Source organism: Perognathus longimembris, chromosome 11 (genome assembly GCF_023159225.1).
Source record: "Perognathus longimembris pacificus isolate PPM17 chromosome 11, ASM2315922v1, whole genome shotgun sequence".
Classification (NCBI taxonomy): Eukaryota; Metazoa; Chordata; class Mammalia; order Rodentia; family Heteromyidae; genus Perognathus; species Perognathus longimembris.
This window is the reverse complement of record NC_063171.1, coordinates 56,237,702-56,264,739: the sequence shown is the minus strand read 5'-3', so window position 1 is coordinate 56,264,739 and position 27,038 is coordinate 56,237,702. Positions and strand designations below refer to the sequence as shown.

The 27,038-nt window shown below is 48.0% G+C and overlaps 1 protein-coding gene and 1 long non-coding RNA gene across 2 annotated transcripts in view; one reads left to right on the top strand and one right to left on the bottom strand.

Annotated features, from left to right (window-relative positions):
* Positions 1 to 5,098: 5,098 nt before the first annotated feature.
* On the top strand, positions 5,099 to 27,038 carry LOC125359309. The gene is made up of 4 exons (XR_007212530.1): positions 5,099 to 5,559; positions 6,056 to 6,060; positions 8,639 to 8,644; positions 27,026 to 27,038. It is a non-coding gene; the product is annotated as an uncharacterized LOC125359309 (long non-coding RNA).
* Positions 16,959 to 27,038, bottom strand: part of Cd34 (CD34 molecule) — a 41,063-nt gene continuing 30,983 nt past the window's right edge. The window contains exon 9 of the mRNA XM_048356972.1: positions 16,959 to 16,993. The gene's annotated coding sequence lies outside the window, so the exon portion shown is untranslated. The remainder of the gene's footprint in view (positions 16,994 to 27,038) is intronic.

The window sequence follows — 27,038 nt, the reverse complement described above, 5'->3', positions numbered from 1 at the left end:
ACTAAAAGTTTCTGCACAGCAAAGGAAACAACCATGTAAAGAGAAAAACTGCCTAAGGGGGAGGAAAACTGGCAAACTACTCACCCACATGGATCACATAAGGAACTACAACAACACAACAGGGAAAAGAAAAACGGATTTAAAAATGGGCACAGGACTTCAATGAACATGTTCTAAGAGAGGCAAGTGACCAGTGTGTATCTGAGAAAATATTCCGTGTGACCAATTATCGGGTAAATGAAAATCAAAACCATCACAAAATGGCATTCCACCCCAGTAGTGAGAATGGTCATTGCCAAAAAGACCAAAAAAAAAAAAAAACCCTATAGAATAGCAAATGCAAATGCTGGGAAGGATATAGATAAAAGAAAACTCCGGGCTGGGGATATAGCCTAGTGGCAAGAGTGCCTGCCTCGGATACACGAGGCCCTAGGTTCGATTCCCCAGCACCACATATGCAGAAAACGGCCAGAAGCGGCGCTGTGGCTCAAGTGGCAGAGTGCTAGCCTTGAGCGGGAAGAAGCCAGGGACAGTGCTCAGGCCCTGAGTCCAAGGCCCAGGACTGGCCAAAAAAAAAAAAAAGAAAACTCCCCTGTGCTGGGGTGAGAATGTAAATTAGTACAGCTATTAGGGAAATCTGTATTTGGGTTAAAAACAAACACAGCATGCCTATAATTTCGGAAGTTAGGAGGCTGAGTCATAAGGACTGAGAGTTCAAAGGCCAGTCTGGGATATGGATATTATTCCACAATTTAAAAAAAAATCCCGTCATTTGCTGCAGCATGAATAGAACTGTACAACCTTACAGTAAGAAAATTAGTCAGTCCCAGCAAAACAAACACACAAGTTCTCACTTACATATAGAAGCCACAGAGTTGACCACAGAAAAAGAGAATACAGCAATGTTTGGCAGAAGAGTCTGGGAAGGGTGAGAGGTGTGGAGAGGTATGAAGAAAGGATGGTTAATGAATACAGGGGTACAGACGGGTAGGAAGAATAATTTCTCATTTCTACAGCACAGTAAGAAAACTATGACTGACAACGAACTGTAGATTTCAAAGTAGCGTAGCAGAGAAGTTCGTTTTTACTTTTTGTTCCTTTTTTGTTTTTTGCAGAGATGATTTTGATTGTCCCCTGTACCAAAAAAAAAATGATGACAGCTAAGCTGATGGATATGCCAATTACTCTGATCTGATCAATGCACAGCATATATGTACTGAAATATCATGCCTGGCCCAAAGCCAGACCAGGCAAGAAAGTGTGAGACTCTTATCTCCAATTAACCACTATAAAGCTGGAAGTAGAGCTGTGGCTCAAGTTGTAGAGTGCCAGGCTTTGACAAAAAAAAAAAATTTTTTTTAAACAAAAACTCAGGGACAGCATACCCAGACCCAAGTTCAAGTGCCAGGACCAGTACAAAACAAAAGCAGTAACAAAAACTGTACAATTACTATGTACCAGTTTATCTCTCTATGTATCTATCTATCTAGCTCCATAATTTTTTAAAGGAAGAACTGGGTACTCCTTCTACACAGCCATCTCTTCCAGAAACCTCCACCAGCTCATTTGAGAAAGGTGCCTACTTCCTAAATCACACATGGCAGGGGCTGGGGTGGCCATCAGATCCATGGGGACGCACAAGCCATCAAGTTTCACCATGCTGCTCTCCGCAATGTCACCAAAGCTTTCCACACTGCTAACAACATGGTGCCAGCAGCTACCCAAGGAATCTGGCCAGTGGACTCTGTTGTCTGAGAAATACAACCTTATGGCACTGGAGTCGGAGCAAGGATCTCTTTCTCCAGCAGCACCACAAATATTGGTGAAACTCAACAGCAATAGAAGCTGTGAGCTAAAGGAAGCCAAGACTAAGCCCTCACGAACTGAAAGTTCGTTAGGAAGGCATGGCTAACACAGGAAAGACAATTGGGCAACTATCTCTGGTATGGCATGTACTAGAAGATGCATTAGGATAAAAAAAAAAAATACCAGCTGGTTGCGCCTGTAATCCTAGCTAATCAGAAACTTGAGATTTGAGGATCATGGTTTGAAGTGAGTCCAGGCAGGAAAGTCTGAGACTCTTATCTTCAATGAAGCAGCAAAAAGGCAGAAGCAGAGCTGTGGCTCAAGTGACAGGGTGCTAGCCTTTAGCAACAATAACAACAACAAAGCCCAGGGACAGTGCTCAAGCCCTGAGTACAAGGTCTAGGATCAGCACAAAAAATAAAAAAAAAGGAAGAAGAAAATACTGTAATGCTTTTTATATGTGTCTGTTAAAGATAAAAAATTTACCCTGATATCTGTGGCTCATACCTGTAATCCAAGCTACTTAAGAGGCTGAGATCTGAGGATAGTGGTTCAAAGCCAGCCTGGGCAGGAAAGTTCATGAGACTTTTTTTTTTTTTTGCCAGTCCTGGGGCTTGAACTCAGGGCCTGAGCACTGTCCCTGAGCTTCATTGCTCAAGGATAGCACTCGACCACTTGAGCCACGGCACCAATTCTGGCTTTTTCTGTTTATGTGGTACTGAGGAATAGAACCCAGGGCTTCATATATGCTAGGCAAGCACTGTAACACATTCCCAGCCCTCATGAGACTCTTATCTCCAATGAACCACCAGAAAACAGGAAGTGGTGCTGTGGCTCAAAGTGGTAGAGCATTAGCCTTGAACAAAAGACCCCAGGGGCAGCAGTCAGGCTGACTCCAAGCTCTACAACCAAAACAAATTAATTTTAAACTTTATTTCTGTTTAATTCACAAACTGGCCTTGGTCAATTCCATAAATTTATATAGTGCAGTTATTGTCATTTAAGGTACAAAAGGCAACCTATGTCTAAATTGAACATGCAAAATGCAAGGCAGTTATCTCTCCTTTAGCACGTTTTGCACATTTTTCTTTCCTTTTCTATGTGTGTATGTGTGTGTGTGTGTGTGTGTAATACTGGGGACTGAACTGTGTACCTCACACTTGCTAGGCAGGTGTTCTACTATTTGAGCCACACCTCCAGCCCAGCTGAGCAAATTTAAAGACATCCTCTGTCAACAAATGATTGCCCTTTGTAATGAGAGGGTGAGGCCTGAAAAATTATTTGACCTCACGGTCATTGACCACAGCATGAGAAAGTACTGAGAGAGTGACTCAACTAAAAGAAGAATTACACTTAAAAAAAAAATCAAATGGGATTCAGAATCTGCTGACCTCTTGAAAACGAATGCCCATCAGTAGCATGCCATTTAATATGAATATTTGTTTCAGCAAGCAAATGCATATTTAATCTAGGCCTTTAAGTTTTCCAAAGTACAGTTTTTATAATGGGTAAGGAAGCCATTATCCTTGAAAGAGCATTTCAAAAGCAAGTGCACAGAAATCATCTCCACCATTATGCCAATTTCAAAGTAAGGGCATCATCATGAAATGTCCTACCTGTGCACAAACTCAAGTCAGAATGTCCAAACTCGCTTTCAAATCTTCCTAAATGAAGTGGCTCCGGAGGTTATTAAACCTATAAAATCATATACAAAATCTCCCAGTAAGTTTACAGAAAAACCTGATTGCTATCAACAAAGACTTGAAAAGTATTAGCTAGATTTCAACCAAAACCTCTGCAGAAACTGGGGAATATATTTTTGTTAAATGTCAAGATTTACTAAGTACAATCTAGCATGCTTTACTATGCTGAGGATTTACACATCGTTGAGAGGTCTCTTTCAAAAGGATCCTGATTTGAACCAGAAATCCTAACTGCCATAGGACACAGGATATAACAAAACAATAGACTCACCTGCACTGCTCTTACTAATATACTCATTCTAAATTGTTCATTCCGTTTCACTCTTTAACAAATCCCTGTCCGTCTTGTATAGGTGCCAGACTCTGTTCTAGGCTCTGGAATACCGCAGGAGATGAAACAAACAAAAATCACTACTCTCAAATGAACCAAACATTCCCAAAAGAAGAACTTCAAATGGCCAATACATACATGAAGAAACACTCAACATCCTCCACCAGAAAAAAAACGAATAAAACTACACTGAGATTTCTTCTCATTCCAGTCAGAACGGCTATCATGAAGAAAACAAACAACAATAAATGCAGCTGATCACACACAGAAAAGGAAACTCTTATACTCAGTTGGTGGGAACATAAATTAGTGCAGCCACTATGGAAATTAGTACAAAACTCTTCAAAAGAGTGAAAACAGAGCTACCAAATGATGCAGCTATATCCCTCCTCAGTACATACCTAAAGGAGTCAAAGTCAGCATGCAATAGAGACCTCTGCATATTCGTGTTTACTGCAGTACTACTGACAACAGCCAAGTCAGGGAATCAACCCAGGTGCCCTTGATGAATGAATGATGAATGTGGTATAAGAATGAAAATATGGGGCCGGGAATATGGCCTAGTGGCAAGAGTGCTTGCCTCGTATACATGAAGCCCTTAGTACCACATATATAGGAAAGGCCAGAAGTGGTGCTGTAGCTCAAGTTGGCAGAGTGCTGCCCTTGAGCAAAAAGAAGCCAGGGACAGTGCTCAGGCCCTAAGTCCAAGCCCCAGAACTGGCAAAAAAAAAGTAAAGAATGAAAATATGTCGTTTTCAGGAATATGGGTGAACCAGAAACCATCAAGTGAAAAATGCTATACACAGAAAAACAAGTATCACCTATTTTTCTCACATGTACAGAATCTAGACTTTGTTTTTACGGGCATGAAATTTTTTAAAAATTAAAATATATTTTTTAAAAGGCTGGGTGTTGGGCTGGGAATATGGCCTAGTGGCAAGAGTGCTTGCCTCCTATACATGAAGCTCTCGGTTCGATTCCCCAGCACCACATATATGGAAAACGGCCAGAAGGGGCGCTGTGGGTCAGGTGGCAGAGTGCTAGCTTTGAGTAGGAAGAAGCCAGGGATGGTGCTCAGGCCCTGAGTCCAAGGCCCAGGACTGGCCAAAAAAAACAAAACAAAACAAAAGGCTGGGTGCTTAGTGGTTCATGCTTGTAACCCTAGCTACTCAGGAAGCAGAGATCTAAAGGTTGTGGTTCAAAGCCACCTCAGGCAGGGAAGTCCACAAGACTCTTATCTCCAGAAGTGGAGAGGTGACTCAAAGTGGTAGAGTGCTAGCCTTAAGCAGAAAAGTCCTGAGACAGTGCTCAGGCCCTAAGTTATAAGCCCGATGACCAACAAACATAAAAATAAAAGACATATACTAAACAAGCACGGAAAGAAAACACTTTATGAAGAAATGGCAGCCGGGGCGGGGTGGGGGGGGGGGGTAGGTCCACTAAAAAGTTCACATCTGAGCAAAGGGCCAGGGGAAGTAAGAGTCAGCCATGAGGCTATCTGGAGTAAAGTGTTCCAAATGGAGAAAACTGGAGGGGCAAAGGCCCTGAAACAGGAAACGCCAAGTGTATCTGAGGAAGAACGAGGCCAGGGTGGCTGGAACAAAGTGCAGGGTGGGAAGGGCAGCCAAGGACGCAGAAGCACAGAGAGCCGGGTCATAGACTGGGCTGTCCAACATGGCGGCCACAGGCCAAGTGAGTCAGCACCGACTGAGCTGGGCTGTGCTGTCGCGGTGACTGCACACAAGCACAAACAGCATAACCTGCCTCAGAAGCGAAAAGCGCTCAGCCCCGCTAGCTTGGACAGTATTCATGATTAAACTTAAATTTCAACAGCTTCATTTCCCTTTGCCGGAAAAGCTCTCGAGGACTTCTGTGGCTCTCCTGGGTAGATCACACTAGATCTGTAGGACAGTACGAAGCCAAGTCAGCCAAGCTCTAGGGTCCACAGGACCCGGGGACGACCCTGGCTCTTCCTGAGTGAGAAGTCCCTACAAGGGTTGTTGAGTATGGCAGGAGATGACACGGCTTCTATTTCACAGCGGCTTTGGTTTGGTTTTGGCTTTGGTGAGGACTCCAACCCCTAAGGGACAGAGGAGACGCAGGCAGGAGATGACAACAGCCTGGAGGAGGTTGCTGTCAGTGGAAGCAGGTGTGACAGATCTGACTCTCAGTACAATGTTCAGGTAGCGTCAACAAATTCGTTGGGATAAGCCAGGCACAGTCCACCCGCAATCCTAGCTAGTCGGGAGGCAGAGAGATGAAGGAGGATTGTGAGTTTGAGGCCAATCCAGGAAGAAGACTCTAATATTAAAACAAAGGGCTGAAGGTAGAGCTCAAGGTATAGTGCTTGCCCAGATCTGTAAGAACCTATATTCAATCCAATCCTATCACTGCAAGGAAAGGGAAAGAGGGAAGGAGGGAGGGAGAGAAAAAATGGATAGAATTAAGGGCCATAAGAATAAGAGAAGTCAATCCTAGTTACTTAGGAGGCTGAGACCCTAGAGAATCATGATTTGAAGCCAGCCAAATCAGGAAAGTCCACCAGATGCCAAAACAACCAACAAAAGGCAGAGCTGGAAGCATGGTCCAAGTGATGGAGTGCTAGCCTAGCAAACTTGAGGACTTGAGTTCAAATCCCAATGCGAGAGAGGGAAAGGGAAGCGGGGAGAGAGGTGAAGGGAGAGGGAGAGGGGTTCAGTAGAACCGAAGTGTTTTGGATGAACAACTGAAAGGATGGCATGTCACAGGATCAGGATGGGGAGACTTCAGGAGGAACTTACGTAAAATCAGGATTTCAGTTTGGGGTTCATCTATTAACATCAATGCTCAGATGCTGAATAGGCAGATGAAGTTCAAAAGGAGAGCCTAGGCTGAAGACAAATAACCAAGGCTCTTTGGTATACAGGTTTGATTTCCGCCCCCCCCCAACCTTTTCATTAGGGAAAACTTCCAGTATAAATTTTAAACCTAAAGGGCAGAATAGGAAACAACCCCAGGTAGTTTTCCCTCCGTTTAAGCAATGATGGATCGACTCAGAGCCAACGTAGCTCCAGGATTATTCTGTACCAAGACGGAGATATCATTCCTATATAAGGCATACTGCAGAGAGGATGGGAGAAAAGGAAGAGGCGTTCCAGAGCCTTCTCGTGACCTTCTCATGTTCAGAGGTCAGGCTGCTGAGAACAAACCACCAGCAAAGGGGCAAAGAAACCAGAAAAGTGTCCTGGCAGACAGGCAGAAAAGAGCCTCAAGGAAAATGTCAGGACCAACTGCGCCCAACTGCTGAGGAGGGACTAGATGAACCGAGGACTCTTTAGTAACAGTGCTCGCTATGGGATAGCGCCAGGAATGGCAGGGTTTGGGGGAGGGTGGGATGGGGATGTGGCAGAAAACCACTGCAGGAGCAGAAGCTGCAGGGCGGGGTTGTATGATGAGAAGACAGGAGCCTCTGGGAAGCAGCCCATAGCGGGGAGAGATGGTGCCGCAAGAAGGGGGAAGTGTGGGGTACGTTTTTACATGTGGAGTGTGTGCGTGTGAGTGAGTGTACTGGGGCATGAACTGGGGCCTTGCACTTTTGCACTTTCCCTCGGCTTTCTTGCTCAAGGCTTGCACTCTGTCACTCTGCCACGCCTCCACTCCCACATCTCCTGGCTTAGGAGAGGGACGCAAGTCCACAGTGGACGGGGGCATGAACAGTTCCTGCGGGAAGACTGTGGAGAGGGCCGCCACCATTTAGAGGTTTATAATGTATATACTAATAGCACAGCATGCGGCCTGTAAATTGTAAGCAAACACACAGGAAGTCGCTCGCAAGTTTCACCGCATCACAGGAACAGATCACGATAGCCGAAGACCATTTAATTGGAAGAAAATACAAAACGAACCATCACACTCTAAGCCACTTAACTTTCACGGAGTAAAGGCAGGTACCACACAGTACATTTAATACATTCTATCTTATTATCTTAAGCATATAATAAAAAATCTAGCAAAGGCAAAGAAATGCTGGCCTTTGGCCAAGTGCCAGTGGCTCATTACTATAATCCTAACTACTTAAGAGGCTGAGATGTGAAGATCACAGTTAGAAGCCAGCCCAGGCAATAAAGTCTAAGAGACTCATCTCTAATTGTTGAGCAAAAAGGCAGAAGTGGAACTGTGACTCAAGTCACAGTGCCAGCCTTGAGTGGAAAAGGCTAAAAAACAATGCCCATGACCTAAGTTCAAGTCCCAGTGCTGGCACTACTGGCACTACTACTGATAATAATAATCCCTGTTGTCCCTGAGAATACAAACATATGGTTTGACATTGATGGGGTTTGTACTCAAGGGCTTTGCAGCACTTGGTAGGGAGGTGCAACACTCTCAGTCAGTCCTCTTTTGCTTCAGTTATTTTCCAAGGTTCTCAAAGTTTTTGCCTACGATTGGCTTTGAGGCTGGCCTCCTATCTATGTCTTCCTGCGTGGCTGGAATTAAAGGCATAAGCCACAGCCTCTGACCCTGTTATCACTTTTTTTTATTCTGTATTTAGGGTTGAAATTATGGCCTCAGGCAAGCTAGGAAAGAGCTGGGCTACTTAGGCCATATTCCCAGCCTGCTCATTTTTTTTTTTTAAGGTTCAGACATTATAATCCAGGAATTACCAAGTATAAATAAGAATTATAGACCATTCAGTCAGGGGCTGGTGGCTCATGCCTGTAATCCTAGCTATTCCAGAGGCTGAGATCTGAGGATTCCAGTTCAAAGCCAGCCTTGGCAGAAAAATCCTTCAGATTCTTATCTCTAACTAACCAGAAAGAAGCCAGAAGTGGCACTGTGGCTCAAGTGGTAGAGTGCCAGCCTTGCGTAAAAAAGTCAAGTGAGAGCATGAAGCCCTGAATTTAAGGCCAGTACTAGTACCAAAAAAAAGGGGGGGGGAAGCTGTAGGGCAGGTGACTGGGCATAGAGTTAGGCAATTAAAGTTTAAGCACAGAATTGCAAAACAAAGTGTGTGTGTGTGCACGCGCGTGGGCGCGTGCATGGGCACGCCACTTGGCTTTGATTGCTAATGGCTGGTACCCAACCACTTGAGCCACAGCTCCAGTCTAGCCTTTTCTGCTGGTTAAATGGACATAGAGGCTCATGGACTTTTCTGCTTAGGCTGGGTTCCAATTGCAACCCTTACATCTCAGCCTCTTGAGCAGCTAGCATTACACCTTTATGAGTGGCCATCATCTTTGTTAACAGAGACCAGAGATTCACCAACTAAATGAAACATGTGGATCTTGTTAAGAGCCTTAACCCTTGGCCTTAACCTTTCCCTATTTCACTTCCCTTAAAGGTAATCGAAATTTGCCACTGTAAACCAGTGTGTCCACTTAACCTCCTGCATACTTCCAGGGCAAACCCAAAATGGTGGGTCAGGCCATGAAATGTCCGCAAGCCTATCTGGAGCCAAGCTCATACCCCACGCTGGCACTCAGGTGACAGCAGGAACCAGGCAGACACCGACATACTCTCACCGAGCACATCAAAACTGACTGAATCGTCTGTCCAGAAACCATCCAGACCAGACCATGAACCCTCCCCCGGCCCCACCCCGACATCCTCAGAACTTGAGGAGTGCCTGACATACAACAGATCCTTAGAAAATATCCAACTGGGTACAGGAATGATTCTCCAACTCCATACATTTGTCTCAACAAAAATGTAAACCCATAATGTACAGGCTCACCCTAAACTCTACAAATGAATGGTAGCTAGACGTGTGTGTGTGTGTGTGTCTGTGTGAGTGTATGTGTCTGTGTTAGTACTGGGCCTCACAGTCTTTCTTAGCTTCTTCACCACAAGGCTGACACTCTACTACTTGAGCTACAGACTGACTTCTGGCTTTTTTGCTGGTTAATTTGAGAGGTCAGTCTTACCAACTTTTCTGCCTAGGCTGCTCCAAACCATGATGCTCAGAACTCAGCCTCCTGAGTGGCTAAGATGATAGGCCTGAGCCACTGGCACTCAACTTTAGACAGGTTCTTTGATGAGAACCTTTTGAAGAGCAGAGATCCAGCCTCTGGAGAGACAGGTGTCGGGGGGGGGGGGGGGGGCGGTAATGGAGAAAACACCTAGAGCCAGGCTTATCATTACCAGCTAAAAGCAGCTCTGGGTGTGCTTGGCTTGTCTTTTTTGCTATTCTGGATCATCTTCTCCCTCCTCCCACAGCCAGCCTCCTCCCTTCTCCCTCCCAGCTGGGGTGGGAAGGAGACTCAGTTACCCCTCCCAGGTCCCTGCAGGCTTCTCTGAGCATGTGGTTTCCTCTCACTGCGGAAGGCTTGCACTTCCTATTTCAGGCATGAACAGAGCCGCCCCAGGTGCTGTGCCGCTGCCGACTGGCAGCAGCAAGAGTTCTCAGTGAGCCCTGTTCCTACCCAGGAGTGTGCACCAAGACTCCAGGCCGACGACCTTGCCAACAAGGTAGAAACCAGGACACAAGAAGCCACCATAAAGATGGGCTTGCCAGAAAATGAAGCTGGTTCCAGTCCCATAACGACACAGACAGAAGCCCTGTGTCACCCAGGCTCCAAGCCCAGGCAGGGCCTTGCGTGGACAGCGCCGATGAGTGCCAGGGGCAGGCAGGTGTCCACAGTGCCATCCTTAGGGCCCCGGCCCCAAATGGGGCTATGAGGTCGTACACAACAAAGCAGAGACACCAGGGGAAATAGGCAGCAGAACACGTGAGCTCCATTTCCCCCTTGCCTTGAGACTGAGCTTGGGTCAGTCCAATCCCCTCTGCTCAAGCCTGGCAGAATCAGAATGAGAGGGAAGGCAGCTTGTCAAACCAAAGTCACAATACTGCTCTGTTCAGGAACCCAGGCTTCAGGGCTCTAAAACAGGGCAGGACACCCCGCCACACAAACATCCCAGGTCCCAGGAAAAAGGCTGAAAATGAGTTGCTGTTCTGAGACTGTCTTTGATTATCTACTATCACAACCAAGAGAGGACCTCTCTCCTGGGCTCACAAAGGCAGGCCCAAAACAGGCTCTTCAAGAACTCTGGAGATCTGAAACAGAGCTTGTAAGCATCCCTAACAGAGATTCGTACACTTTTCAGGTAGATTAAGGCAGAGGTTGGCAATTTTTTTTTTATCTTTTACATCGTAAAGGACAAAGTGGTCAATATTTCAGGCTTGTGGGTCTCATGGTTTCTGTTGCAACTGGTTAACAACGCCACTGTAGCATGAATCAGACACGGATTATATGCCAACAGTAGCGGGCATATCTATGTTCCACTAAGACTTTATTTTTAAAAACAAACATATGGACAATGGACTGCAGTTTGCCAGGCCCTAGTCATTGGGGAAAAACTTGCTCTTCTATCATTTCCATGCTTCAAAGTGGAAAGGGGGGTTGCCATGCACCTGAAGGGCTCTTATTGGCTCCAGAAGCAAAAGCCTCCCCTGGGAAAGTCCTCCAACCCTGTTTCTCCATCTACAAGGCACTGAAGAACCTAGAAACCAGGCGCTGGTGGCTCATGCTTGTAATCCTAGCCACTCAGGAAACTGAGATCTGAGGATCACAGTTCAAAGCTAGCCCAGGCAGGAAAATCTCTGAGATACTTATCTCCAATCAAACCAGCAAAAAAAAGCTGGAAGTGGAGCTGCGACTCAAGCAGCAGAGTGCTAGCCTTGACGAAAAAGCTGAGGGACAGCACCCAGACCTTGAGTTCAAGCCTGTTTTGGCTCTCGTACGCGCACGTGCGCACGCGCACACACACACACACAGAACCTGGGCTACTTGTTGCAAAAGCCTGGCCTGGATTCGAACCTGGGCCAAGGTAGAAAAGGCTGTAGACTTCAAATCTAAGGACTTCAGAACTAGATTGTTGAGACTAGACACTAAGGCTGGAGAAGGAAGCCATGTTTCGAAACCGCATAGCTGACAAAGGTCTCCTGACTCTGTCCATGCTCTTGCTCCTCCAGAGTGATGAGTAGAGGTAAAGCATGCATACAACATGCTGCTGGGGACCAACGACCTCTGGCTCCTCTCTACAGCTATAAGAAGCTTCCTGGTATAAATGAAGGTAAAGCAAACAACAGGGAGGCAGCTTGGGCGAGGGAAACATATTTATATACATCTATTTTTCCAACTGTACCTGGACATGGTTACTAGGGAGAAGAAAACAAACAAAACTCTCAACACGGAGAAAGATGTGGTTTGGGAGATGTGGGTGACTGGAAGATTCTGGTCTAGGAGCCTGGGTGGGCCCTAGGGTAATAAACAGCTACAAAGCATAGAGCCGCACCCAATTCTGGGTCAATGTCAAAGGCCCTGGGATCTGTCTCCACCCACCACAGCAAGCTTCATCGTCCAATATCCTCCCCCAGCTCCTCCCAGATTACAAACTTTATTTGCCTGACTGAACCGTTTCTACCAGACACTTCCCCCATCATCTTAAGGATGTCCAAAAAACCAAGCAAGCATGACTCCCTCAGACAATACTGACCACTTATTTTTCTGTTTCAGTCAATCTCTGAGGCTCAAAATTCTAGCAATTTCCCTTCCCCATATCCTGCTTCCAAGACAAAGTGGCCTCTCACCTTGACTCCTCTCATCTCCACAGGGTCTACCCTAACCCATTACCAGCAATGTGGTTCGGCTGCCTGGTCTTCTGCCTGCGATACTGGGTTTGTAACAGAATGCTAGCTCTTCCCCCTACACACCCACCTTCCCCCATCCACACAATCTCTTCAAGGCCAAGGCCCTGTGCTATGTGCATCTCTGGCTTTCCAGCTTCTAGAACCTCATCGAACACAGGGGGCAAGCAGTCAATGCTGGAACAATGAATTCTAGCTTTCCTCATGAGAGGCATGACTATGCTAGAAACCCCAGGGCCTTCCTCTTTTCTAGACTGTGAGTCAGACAGCAAGCTCTGCCATCTCTCTCTCCCTTCCCACCTGCAGCCCCTGCCATGCCCAAAACAGGCTCCGGGCTTCAGGAGGAGGTTGACCAATCCCTGGCCCTCTTGGTGTGCCAGTCATCCCTGCATCCACATCCTGCCCACGCTCTCACCCTGCGCTCCAATGACGTCCATGCCCTGCCCCCCTCCATCTCCTTGGCCTCCTACGCAACTGCCAAACGCTGAGCTCCGGAGGGAGATGCGGGATGTGGGAGAGGGGCAGATGGCGTTTTTAATGGGGAAGGGGCATCTACAGGGAGATGCAGAGCTTTCTGACCCCTTGGAGGCGCTACCCTTCCAATGGGCCTGGTAGGCGGGCGATTAGAGGAGGAAGAGGCTGGGGGAGGAGCTAAAATTTTTCCACTGAACGAAATGCACGATTTTCATCACTGCTTCTGTTGCCCTGGTAACCAGGGACAGCCCAGTGGAGAGTACAGTAAAAGAACACCGTGTTTATCTTTGCTGTCTGATCCACTTCCACGAACACCCTTCCTTGACCATCCGTCCCCTAAGCTTGCACCAAAATGTCTTAAAAAAGCCAATGTCATCTTCCTAGTCTGTTGCTCAAAAACCACAAAGGCAAAGTTCATACCTCCTCTTCATCGGTGCTAAAGTGACCTACCACGACACCCTTAAGAGTCACCTTCTTCCCACACCCACCTGCCGTGCCAGGAGCCCCAAGAACCAACAGGTGGTACTCAGAGCTTAACAATGGCATCCGTTCTATCAGATGTCCTACTGGGCAAGGTAATGAAGGGGGTCACAAGGTGTAGAAGGCTGCCAGAACAACCCTTCTTTCTCAGCCCCACACAGATGGTGTGGAGACTGGCCTCAGTTCTCCCCCCTCCCCCCAGCCCAACCCACTCTGTACCCAGCCTCAGAAGGAGCCAGGCTGGAGATTGGGGGGTGGGGGGAACAGGTCCACCCACAATCCTCCACAGACCCTGCCTCCCACACAGACACAGTGTCTGCGTGACCTGAGAATGGAGACAGAGTGCTCACCCTGGGAGATTATATAAGCGTTATATAACATGGTGGCAAGAATAAGCACACAGACGCAGTTATGGAGTGCCAGGGACAGGCCAGGGGCGGAAACAAACCCAGGGGGCTGAAGGCACAGCCCTCTTGCCACCAATGCCAAAGCCATGCCAGGCCCCAACTGCCCCAGCCCTGTCTATACCTGCTCCTTCCACCCCAGGGGCCACAGAGACTTGCCCGGCTCTGCATTCTTCCCCACACAAGGCAGCAGGGAGGGGCCCAGGCACTATCATGGCCCTGGCCCAAGGCAGTCTCTGTCCAATCTGGGGGCAGAGGGGCAAGCTAAGGGGTCCTGGGCAGGGGAAGGGGTGAGGGCCAGAGCCTTCAGACCCAATGCTCCTACCAGAATGGGCTTGTTTGGGGGAAGAACAAACACAGCAGGAATCCAGGATTGGCTGGGCCAGGTGTTGGTGGGCTCTGCCGCCACTCACTGTTTCTCTAAGGGAGGAAAAAGAAATAAACACATTAGGCACATTTGGCAAATGCCACATTGCCAGTTTCGGACTAAGGTTGCTAATAAAAAGCTAGACCTGGAGAAATTACCCCCCTATTTCCCTCCAGTCTCCATTCCCAGCATATCCTAGGAAACCCAACCCCTTGAAGCTAAGTTGCAACCTGGAGTCCTGTCCATCCCCACCCGACCCGGCCCCCTACCCAGCCTCTACCTCCGTGGCTGCCCCGGTGGGGGAGATGGGGGGGGGGGAGCTTTTACCCCCTTCTCCCTCCAGAGGGCTCCCGAGCATCCGGCTCCAGCTGGGCACGCGGGGGCTCAGCGGCCAGCCTGGGGCGCTGGGGTTGGGGGGGGGGTGGAGGGACCAACTCCTCCACCATCACCGCCACTCCCATCTGACTAATTCGGGGGAGGGGGAGAAGGGCCCTGGAGGTCCGAACTGAGTCCGCGCCCCGGGGGACCTCTCCTCCGGCCACCACCTGCCCTCTCCCCGCCGCCGCCGCCTCCTCACGCGCTTGGGCGCCCCCCCACCACCACCACTGGAAGAAGGGAGAGGCGGGGGTGAGAGGAAACGCGCATTCCCATCACGCGCTCCGGTGCACCCCCCGGCGCCCCCTCAACCACCTGTCTCCGCGCGCGCGCTCGCCCCCGGCCAGCCCCACGCCCGCGTCCCCCTCTGCAGCGCCGGGCACCACGCCCACTGCGGAGCGCACCGCGCCCGGCTGGAGGGGCTGGGCGCACCCGCTGGCCCCAGACCCTCCGGGGAGGCCCTACCCTACCCGGGGCGGCTCCGGGCCGAGAGATCCGTCCCACCCCACCCCTGCCCCGTGCGGGCGAGGGCAGCGGCGCTCCGCCACCCACCGCGCTGCAGTGGCGGGAGGCGAGGCCGCGGACCCCCGGGCAGCGCCTCCTCCCCGCCCCCCCACCCCCGCCACCGAAGAGCCCTGCGCGCCCCGGGGCGCCCGGGGAGATCGCGCTGCAGGCCCAGCCCGCAGCTCCCCCACTTCCACCCGACCACAGAACCCAGCTCTCACCTCGCCCGCTGCTGCTTTCCTCCCGGGGAGCTGCGCTGCGCTGCGCCCTCACCCCGGCGGCCCCGCTCTGAAGCTCCCCCCACCTTCCACCCCCCCCTCCCGCCCGCCGCCCCGAGCGCGGCGCGGCACGGCACGCGGAACGGCGCGCAGCCACTGCGGACCCGGGCTCGGCCGCGCTCGGCCGCCACCGCTTCCCGGGCGTGTGAGCTCAGCTCGCCCGCGCGGCCGCGCTTCCCACGCTCGGCGCCCCGCGCCGCGCCGCCCAGCGGCCGCCTTGGGAACTGCACGCTCCCGTCCCGGAAAAATTCTGCCGCAGCCTGGCCAGACCCATTGGGAAATTCCCAGAACTTGACCGTGAGCTTGTGTCTGGGACCGGAGGGGAGGGAAAGAGGGAGGGGGGGGGGGGAGAGGGAAGGAGAGAGGGAAGGAGGGTGGGGACTGACAGGCCACCTGATCCGTGAGGACCGAACACGAGCTCCGCGACCTCGGATGTCTCCACAGGCCCACGGAGGCCTTGCGGCGCCTGCAAGTTTCCCATCCACCCCACCTCTGTTATGACTGGGTTTCCCTCTGTTCCCTCTGACCTTCCCTCCCGAAATGTATCTCCTGGTGACCCCTCTTGTGAAATAGAGGGCAGGGGAACCGGAGATGGGTAAAAGATGGGGGGGGGGGAGGTTCTTAAAGCTAATAACACTGCAAGGATCCCATGTCTAAAGATCCAAGGTATAACAAACCCAGATCGCTCCTAGAGCTAACTTGTATTTTGAAAGTCAGGGGACTGCTGCCCTGGCCCAAGGGGTAAACCGAGCAATCTGGAGACCCTGTGTTCAATCCTTAGTATCAGAAGAAGAAAACATTACATGCTCCACGCCTACCTATCAACTCTAGTTCCCTTGATTTATGAGCACCGCGTTCCATTCCAGCCTTTTCTTGGGTTCCACCCTTGAAGGCGAGCTGTGGACCCCTCTGTCCAGAAAAATACACACTGAAGCACAATTTTATTTACACCATGTTTCAGGGGATTCTGCAATTCATAGCGCCATGAACTTCAACTTAAGACTCCACCACTCCGCCAGGTACCCCGCAACTCCTAGCCCAGCCAGGAAAGAAAAAGTTCCCAAGACCCCTTATCTGAACAGAAGTAGTACCTGTTGTCCTAGCAATGGCGGGATGTAGACACACAAGAAAGGGGATGCAAAAGGCAAGACTGTCTCCAAAAAAAATAACCAGAGCAAAGAGGGCTGGAGACTTGGCTCCATCAGCAGAGAAGCCTGTCCAGCAAAGTGTATCTACAGTTGAGTTCAGACCTCATAGCTCGGTTTTCTGGAAGCATGTTCTTCAGGCCTTTTCTGGCTGTTTAGGTGTACATGCATTTGATTGGTTGTAAGCTTTGATTGGTTGTAAACTCTTTTAAGATCCATTTTCCAATTGTGTATAGTGATGCACACCTGTAACCCTAGCACTCCAGAGTCTGAGGCTTTATTGTCCAAGGCCCAACAAGAAACTCAAAATGCCACAAAGAAAGAAAAAAATAACATCTATTTTGCCGTCTGTAACTAAGATACCTTATGTGATATAGCCTTGAAAACAGTTTACAGTCACAGAGATGGAAGAAACAAACAGGAGGCCTAAGGAGATGGCTACCCCTACAAAACATCTCCCCCCCCTCACACACACACACACACACACACACACACACACACACCTGCCATTTGCTTCGGTGCCTGGGAAAAAGAAACCACAAGTTGGTGAGATCTTTTCACCCATTCTCCTTTGAATATAGTTGCCAATATTCAGGAGTGCTGAGTTGGGATACAAGTTCAGGATGTAGCTAACAAATAGCAGCTGTTTGCTACCACTGAGTGTCTCTGACGACAAGGGCAGCGCCACAGCTGCACACCTTAGAAGCAAGCAGGAAGGCATCCTTAGCTGTCTTTTCGTCTCTCCTGGCATACGTACGTATGCATCCATCTGTCGCCGCAGAGTGCCTGGCTCACTAGGCTGCCCAGGTCTGCCTTGCTCATTCCCCAGCCTCCGCTCTTACCACATCCCTTTACTTACTCAACTCATGCTAATCACCAGGACCCTTCCCATCCTGTCCTTCGTACACTCCCTCCCCCGCTTTGCATTTGCCTGAGATTGCTGTCTCCTCTTCTGACTTCCCTTCTACCTCCTGCTTCACCTGGCCTCCTGCTTCCCAGGCAGTAGCTTACCCCACTGACCTTTACTTCTCATCAACTTTCCCCAACATGGTGAGAACTTTGACACCCATGTCCTCCTGAGTGTCTAGCACTGTACCTGGTGCCCGATCGGAACATAGATGTTTTATTTGTGCCAGTTCTGGGGCTTGAATTCAGGGCCTGGGCACTGTCCGTCAGCTTTTTCATTCGAGTCTGGTGCTCTACCACTTGAGCCACACCTCCACTTAAGTTTTTTTGGCTGGTTAATGGGAAATAAGATTCTCAAGGGCTTTCCTGCCCAGGCTGACTTCACACTGCGATCCTCAGATCTCATTGTCCTGAGTAGGATTACAAGTGTGAGCCACCAACTCCAGGCTGGAACACAACCATTTTTATTAAATGACCAAAAAGCTTTGCTCGTGACACATCTCCCAGATGAGAGGAGCTGTGAGACACAGCAATGCCAGGATTGAACTGGCTAGTTCCACACACTGTTCGCAATGAGTTTCAGTCTTTCTGAAGGTAATAACAATACCTGGGGTCACCCCGAAGGTGACTAGAGATAGATAAGGCATGCCTTTGTGATGTCAGAGTTCTCCCTAGCTCCCTGGCTCTTCTGGGTCGTGTTGCATGCTATCTCTTCATCCGCACAGTAACATTTTAAGCAGGTCGCTGACATCTCCCAATTTGCATGTGAGGAAACCAGAAGAGGGCAGTGGAAGGAACACAATTTGCCTAAGCTTGTCACCGGACATCAGAGGCTTCACCCTGGCTGGGTTCCGAGTCTAGGCACTCTCCTCCCTTCTAGCTCCGAAGTGGGAGACGCTGTTGGAACACAAACATATCAACACACTGCTGATCATGAGACTCACAGTTTCCTCTTAAAGCTTCGGAAGGGTTTGGGGGGTGGGGGGAGGCTTAGGGTCTAAAGTGAACTTGACACACACAGTTAATCAGAACAGAAAGGAATGAAGTGAGGAGTAATTGACCTTGAGGCTGACCTTGTACTCCCCACCTTTGCCCTTCTCACACCCTAAAGTGGTCGCCTCAATGGATGACCATAGAGCAGGATTCCCTCCTGCTCCAAGTTTCCAGTCGGTTTTCTATTTCCTCCATATTTCCAAATTCTGTCCATCAGCAAATACCCACTAAGCCCTCACTAAGATATGGAAGCCTATAGAAACCCGGCCAAATTGCCATCTCCGGGCCTCCGTCTCTCCACTCTGCACAGTGGGATTGATGATAGCCATTGCATCGCCATGGTGGGGATTAAACCAAATGATTAACAGCTGTTGTGGGTCTGTGGCTAGTGGAGTCATACGCCCAACACCTCATCCTATGCCGGCTGGTTTGGACTTGGGCTATAGGAGTATCTGATTCATGACTAGAGGGCGGGGTGAGGTGGGGGAAGAGGGGAGCAGAGTTGCTAGAAAAGCAAAGAAAGGAAAAATCACAGCCCTTATGGGGTGCCTTTCCCAGGGATGTGAAGACTGCATTGGGGCTTGAAACTTGTTGGAATTGTTCAGGAATGATGTGTGAGAGCCAGGTGTTAGTGGCTCATGCCTGTAAATTCCATCTAGTCAAAGGGTTGAGATCTGAGGATTGCAGTTCAAAGCCAGCCCAGGCAGAAAAATCCGTGAGGCTCTGATATCTACACTTACTCAGCAAAAAGCCAAAAGTGGAAATGTGACTCATGCTAAAGCACCAGTTTTGGGTGAAAAAGCCAAGTAAGAACTCGGGGCCCTGAGTTCAAGTCTCAGAACTTTTTTTTTTTTTTTTACGAAAAAGAACAAAATAGTAACATGATATTCTGGCCCAGGCAGAGCTAGTAACATTAACCATGAGAATTATTGCTGTTTGAAACTTCATGTTTTTAATTACTGTAAAGGTGATGAACGGGGGGGGGGCTACAGTTACAAAAGGTAATGAGTACATTTCTTTTTAAACACTGTTACTGCCTCCCTCATTTTCTCCCTATTAGCCCTCCCCACTCCCCTTCTCCCCAAGTTGTAAAGTTCATTTCCAACCTAATATCTAGTGAGTATCATTGTTGCATTAGTTCATCTTTTGTCCTGCTGTTTCTGTGATTTCCTTTCCTTTCCACAGATCAGATAAGCTTATATCCAAGACAAAGGGGACAGCAAAGTAAAACAGAAAGAAAAAAAAAGAGAAATAATTGCATACAGGATATAAAAAGAACCTCTTGTTTCCAATTCTTGGAGTTCATTTTGATAAGCTTCCTTACATAGGGTCCTATGCACTTAGCAATTGGGCTGTTGTGATCCTCTGCTAAGAATATCATAGACATATTCCAATTATTACAAAAGAGAAACCATGCAACCTATACCTGTTACAGAGAAGGAATTTAATGAGAGATTTCCCCAAGATCCAGGTTGGGCCAAAAAACCAATGACAGCTAACACAGGACCGGAAGAGCACAATAGCCATCATCCTTTGCAGACTGTAGCTGCGGGGCTCCATCTTGGCAATTCCTCACAGTAACTCCAGAGGGCCCTGAGAAGGTCAGTGAAACCATCCAATAGGAGACTACAGACATAAAGGCAGGTGCGTAGTAGGAGCTCGGTTGGCATTAGGTCTGCAAGGTGTACACATGAGCTTCAAACGCAGGACAACACATCTGCTAACTACACTGCCTTGGCACAGATGCGTTTGTTTCTCCCTGTGCTCTGCCCCCTCGGGAAGGAGCCCAACAGAATTGCCCTTCACTGATGCCTGGAGGGTGGTAATGGTGGTTTTTTCCTGTTTAAAGACTGAATCCTCCCCCCGACCCACCTACCCACCTTATGTTCAACAAAGACTACAGCCCTTTGGTTTTTGATAAACGTTTTCTTTTTTTATTTCTTTTTTTTTTTCCCTCCAAGCAGGTGGATTTGCCCCGGGCACTAAGTACTGTGCTTTTAAAACACAAACACATAAGCCCAGCTGTTTGAATCTGTTACTTCTATCTATCTGATTTCTCTTATCTCCTGCCCCCCTCCGTTGCGGGGGGTGGGGGTTGGCTGGTTTTTTTTTTCTCTGCTTTGGCATGCTGATAACATGTGGAAAGGAGTGAACAGTTCTAATTAATAGACTAATTAGTGATACAAGCCTTTAATAGCTGATTATAGGAAAGCCATTCCCTACCTCACCGCCAAGTGACTGATTTATTTATTGTTGTTGTGCAGTGTTATGGTAAAAATGGGCTGCTTCTAATTATCTATTGGCTGTTTCAATCAGGCCTCTTCCCCCTTTTCCTTCCTATCCTACCCTTTGCGAAATGGTGGGCACTCGCAAAAATAGGAGAAGCCAAACCTGCTGATGATCTGCTCTGGGCATGCTCCCTACAATCCTGACATCACCCATGCCAGGAACTGGGAGGGGGGGGGGGCAAAACAGAGAGAATGGTGGGGATACCAGAGAATCCCCACCAATCCCTACTAACTTCCCCTAGCCTTTTGCTCACGATCTCTCTACTTCTGTAGCCACAACTCCCAGGCTATGCTGGTTACATTCAAAACCATTCCTAGCATGGTCTGGTGCTCCAAACCAATTACCAGGGTTCAAACTTGGGCTCTCTCACTGGCCAGATATAAAGTTAAGACTCTACCCTCGTTGTGCCTCAGTTTCCTCATTTGTAAAGTGAGATTACAGTGATTGCTCTCTAGGGTGGGGGTGAAGATTCGATTAAAGAACTCGTGTCGGGTCTTAGTACAGTGCTTCACTCCATTCTCAGCACTCAGCACCTCTGGTAATTACTGCAGCCTGAAATTATGAAACTTACCCATTACATACAAGGAAGTTGATAAATGTTTGTAGAACAAATGAATGGCTATATCATAATTTTCAAGTAAATTGTAAAGCCTTGGAGTTCAAAAGGGTAAGGAAAAGAGGAAATTGAGCAATAAATCATAGAAAGAAAGGCTAACCTCTAGTTAGGTTGCTTATCAAGCAGCTGGGTTCTGAGCTAATTGCTCTATGGACTTTCTTTCATTTAACCCTTAGGTAGCCTGATTTCTATCAGCCTTCTTCAAATCATGGTGGCTGTCTTGTAGAGCCCAAGTCCCTACACAGAATTATGTGGGAGCTCTGTGCTGGGCAGAGATTTCCAAAGACTCCTGGGGAGTATAGCCTGGCATTGCCATCTTCGTTTTCCTTGATGGAGTCATGCTCAAACTTGCACCTGTGAGGGATCACTGCTGTCCCCTTGTCCCCTCTCACTCTTAGCAAGCCGAGCCAGGACACAGCCATTTTGCCTGGAAGACTAAAAGCCAAGGACCGCATGGAGTAGTTACAGCCCTGCTCGGAGCTGGGGCCTCTGGTGTGCAACAGGGCCTTTACTCTGGGCTGTTCTGGGCCCAGAGAGCTGCCTGCAGCTACTCTTCACTTTCCTGAAGATTCCTCTTCAGCACTTTCCTTGCTACTGTTCCCCACTTCACTCTGAAAAGAACATCTGGCAGTTACTTCATTATGCAAAGAAAGTGAGCCTTTTTTGAACAAAGTTTTCATTCCTGGTTATTCTCAGGGGGGTGCGGGTGGGGGGAGCTGCATTGATGGATACCCAGCTGTCTGTCTTTCTCTCCCTCCCTCTTTCTTCCTCCCTCCCTCCCTCTCTTCCTTCCTTCCTTCCTTCCTTTCTTCCTTCCTTCCTTCCTTCCTTCTTTCCTTCCTCCCTCCCTCTCTCCCTCCCCCTCCTCTCTCTCTTGCTTTGTCTTTCTTTCTGCTTTCTTTCTTTCCTTCTTGTCCTTCTGTCTGTCTCTCCCTTTCTCCTCCTCCTCCTCCGGCTTGGACACTGTCCCTTAGCTTTTCTGCTCAAGGCTGGTGCTCTACTACTTGAGCCACATCTCTGTTTTCATCTTTTTAGGAAATAAGAGTCCTGTAGACTTTCCCTCTTGGGCTGGCTTCAAACTACAATCTTCGGACTTCAGCCTCCTGTGTAGCTAAAATTATAGGCATAAGCCACAAACACCTGGATTATGCCTACCTTTTTTTTTTTTTTCCAGATGAGGAAATTGAGGATGAAAACAAAATTGTTAAGTAACCATTCAAAGTCACATGGCTGATACTGGAGCAGAGTCCAAACGCTACAGAGAGTGACCGCGACACCGCGTGGCCACTTCCTGCAACTCAAACAGGCCTGAAGTGGTTTCATTCACCAGGCAAAAGCGTCTCAGGAAATCTTTCTGTGGGGAGGCTCTGTGGGTCACAGGAAGGTGAATTGATTGACTGAAGGCCAAGCATTAAAACTGAGTTAGAGCTAGGAATAGCTGCCTATGTATAGCTTTGAGTCTGAGACCCAAGAGGAGTTGTTGCTATTAATCACCGCTGAATGATTACTGATTGCCTCATTTGCTGGTGCTTTGATTGCTGAAATGTGCTGTGCTGTATTTGACCTTGGGTCCAGGGACTAGGCAGGCTCTTGCCTCACGATGGAGTGCTGACTTCACACGTTAACGTGATCATCTGGTGGTGTCAAAAGAGGCTAGTCAGGTAGCAGAGGCGCTTACCGAGACCTTGCTAAACACCTAGGGAATGGATGAAAGGATGGTTCACTTTAAGGTGGCGCGCTTGCAAAGGACTCACCTGAGGCAGGTGAGTTAAGCAGATGCAAATGAAGGAACCCCACAGCTGTAAAACTGCCTGGGTACCAAAACTGTAAGACCCTCCCAGAAATGGATGGAGCTTGCAGGAACAGAATCTAGGACTCTTCCCAGAAAGATTTGTAAGTAGGGTTGGGGAAAAAATTCCTTACTGTGTCACTGGGGCAAGGCCCACAGGGATTTTTTTTTATTTATTAAATTTTGTTGACAAGGTGTTGTGCAAAAGGGGTACAGTTACATAATAGGGCAGTGAGTACATTTCTTGTGATATCTTATGCCCTCGTTTTTCTTTCCCTTCCCTAGATCAGGTAGGCATATATACAATAGCCAGTGTACCAAAATCATATACAGTAGCCACGTGGCGTAGGCCAAAGGAAATTCACCTAGAACTTTAAATATTACGTCAACAATAGAGTTTGCTTATCCTTATCTTATATGAGCATATATACATAGCTGTTGAGCTATTGTGATCCACTGAGAGGTCTATTTTAGACCTTTTTATGTTTATAAGTTGTTTGGTTTTAGATACATAATGTAAGGTCACTGACCCAAACCTGTGGAAATACCATTTGATAAGAAGTTTTTTTGTTTTGCAGACCTGGTCTCTACTGTCCACCCCCTAACAGTCATATATCAAGGAGACCATGTTCTCTGTGTTCTAGGCTTGTCTTGCTCAACATTATTTGTTCAAGTTCTGACCATTTCCCACAGGGATTTTTTATTTTTTACATTCTAGCAGCATGACTTGGGCTTTCTTGTTGTGCACATAGGAATCATGAGACAGACTGGTGGGGACTTCTCCCCTTAGTAAGTGTGGTAATAAGGAAATTATAGCTTGTGGCATTGCTGTTCCAACTACTGTAATTTGGTCTGTCTTCTCTCCCTCCACTGACTCCTTGCACCAAGGTTAAAATCATACCCTGGATGAAAATTCCACTTTTCTACCGCTATTTGCCATTGTGTATCGGGTTGTTCTTCGTGAAATTTGCCCTTCCCTAGTCTCTCCTGACCCCAGTTCTCATGTCTCTTGAGCCATTCTCTCCAACGTTTCCTTTGAGACATTTGTGTTTGTTATCAATTGCTACATAACCAGATACCCCAACATGATACCCCGGTAGGAGTTAGGAATTTGGAGCAATTTCACCGAGTGGAATAGCGCAGCTGGGAAATCCTGATTCAGACTCTCATGGGATTGTGATTCATTCATTCATTTTATTTTTCGTGTGGGGACGTCGCTCTCAATCGGCCTTAAATTGTCTAGGTAGCTCAAGCTGTCCTCAAACGCCCAATCCTCCTGCCCCTAACCTCCCAAATTCTGAGGTCATAGGCACCCACTACTATGCCCAATTTATTTATTTTAAATTGAGGCTCATCTTCCCACGACTTCTAAGCTCCCTCCCATGGCTACTGGCAGCTTTCAGTACCTCCCCGCCTGCACCTCTGGAAAAGGCTGCTCATGACATCACGGATGGCTTCCCCCAGAGGAGCAACCCAAGAAGAATGAGCACGTGCGACCAAGGCAAAAAACGACAGTGTTTTTGCACCTAATCTTAGAGGTTAAGTACTATCATGTGTTCCCTTGTGGTCATGTAGACCATCCCTCAGATGATGTGGAGAAGAACTATACGAGAGTATGAATATCAGTCATGCACACCTGTAATCCTAGCTACTCAGGAGGCTGAGATCTGAGGATCTTGTTTCTTAGCCAGTCCAGGCAGGAAAGTCTGTGAGATTCTTATTAGGTTTGCAAGCATGAGCTACCAAGCCCCAACTCACAATAGCCTTCTTTGCTCACCCTTAAATGTCAGCATTCCCAGGATATCCTCACGCCCATCTCTTCTCACTCTCATCTTGTAGGAAGGGGCATTTACAACTTCAATTGCTACACAGATTCTGTGGACGCCCAAGTCTATGTCTCTTAGGAACATCACACTCCAGGGTGACCTGCTGGATCCCAAATCACCTCCCAGCCTACACACTCAAGAGTGCACCCCCCTTTATCCCCACCATCACCCTGTTTTTCCTCTTAGGTTTCCATTTCCGAAATGACAACGCTGTCCACTCAGCTGCCACGCGTGAAGCCAGCAAATCGCCCTTTCTGCCATCTCTAATCAATGACTGCAGGTCCTGGTGAGGTTTTTGTGATGCGTTTTGTTGTTTTCCTGTTCATCTTCCCCTATCTTCTTATTTTGAAAAATTTTCAAACCTGCTGAAATGTCACGAGGAGAGAGCAAAATGATCCCTCATTTACCAGATTACTTTCACCCAGATTTAAAATTGCCAATAATCTGCACTGCATTTGTTTTCTTCTCTCTTCTCTCCATCTCTCCACATATACTTTTGATAATAACACTAAACTGCTCTTTACCTTTCCACTCTTACCCTCACACATACACACGTACACACATATATGTGTGTGTGTCTGTGTATAGAAGTGTGCCAGTCCATCTGAAAGTAGCTGCAGGCATTATTAGATTTTTTTTCATGCAACACGTAAAATAAGGCCATTCTCCTAGACAACCATAACACCATGATTTTACCTTAGAACCAAATCCAGCTGACTTCAGGTGCTCAGACACCCCCCCCCCCATTTAGCCACATTCCATCATGTCCTAGCTCCCAAAGGGCAGCCACCTCTCCTGGCTCCCCACCTCGGCTCAGGCCCCACCCCCAAGCAACGTGAGTATAAGTGTGACTCCTTTGCTTTCCCGTGTCACTTTTTCTTTGAAAGTGCAGCTTCTGTGGCTTTAACTCAAGGCCTAGGCACTGTCTCTGAGCGTTTTTGTTTTGTTTTGTTTTGCTCAAGGATAGCACTTTACCACATATGCCACACCTCCACTTCCAATTTTTTTGGTAGTTACTTGGAGATAAGAGTCTCATCAACTTTCCTGCCCTGGCTGGCTGCAAATCATGATCTTCAGATCTCAGCCTCCCATGTAGCTAGGATGACAGATGTGAGCCACCAGCGCCCATCTTCTGTGTCACACTTTTCAATGGCTCTGGTGTCATTTAGGGGGAACGGGCTTGTTTGTTCTACCCATTAGGGAGTTAAAAGGCAGGAAAGTTTTTTTTAAGGTAAACAGGACAAATTTGTTTGAAAGTGAAAGGAAAGCTGTGAAAGAAGGGAGACTCTCCATCCATCTGGAGAGGGCTCCAAAGAAAGGTCCAAAGGAGCCCTCTGCGGGGAGGCTGGGTTATAGTAGGGGGGCTCCTCCCTTAGCTCCTCCCCTGGGCTTTGCACTGATTGCTTGATGGCTTGTGCAGGTGCTGCCTCAGCTCTTTTCATTGGTTGCATGGGCACCCAGGGCATTGTGGGAAGAAATATTTAAAGGGGAACCCACAGCATGGTGGGAAGAAGTATTCTATCAATGGCTCAAAGCATCATGGGAACAGGAAACACCATGATGTGATGTGTTTCCATACCACTTTTTATCCCTATCTAGTTTGCAATTTCTCTCTCTCTCTCTCTCTCTCTCTCTCTGTCAGCTCTATATTACCTTTGAAATAAAGATGAAACTTCAAAGCTTTCACCAACCACCTTCATCCAGAGCTTCATTGTTCAGTCGAAATTACTTTGTGAGGTATATATGCCCTTTTCAATTTTTCTAGCAGCATGTTTTGTAAGGAAAGAAAAAACTGAGATCAATTTTAAAATACATTTTACTTAATTCAGTATGCCCAGGACATTATTATAGTAACACAAACTCAACATTTAAAAAAAAAAAACAACAACTAATTTTGAGGCCAAGGACCACTAGTTCTCGAAGTGTGTTCCAAGGACCCCAGGGAGAGGGGAGTTCCAAAAACATTCACGAAGTGTCTCTGTCTAGAACTATTTTCACTATCATATTTAAACGCTATTTTTTTTTTTTTTTTTTGGCCAGTCCTGGGCCTTGGACTCAGGGCCTGAGCACTGTCCCTGGCTTCTTCCCGCTCAAGGCTAGCACTCTGCCACTTGAGCCACAGCGCCGCT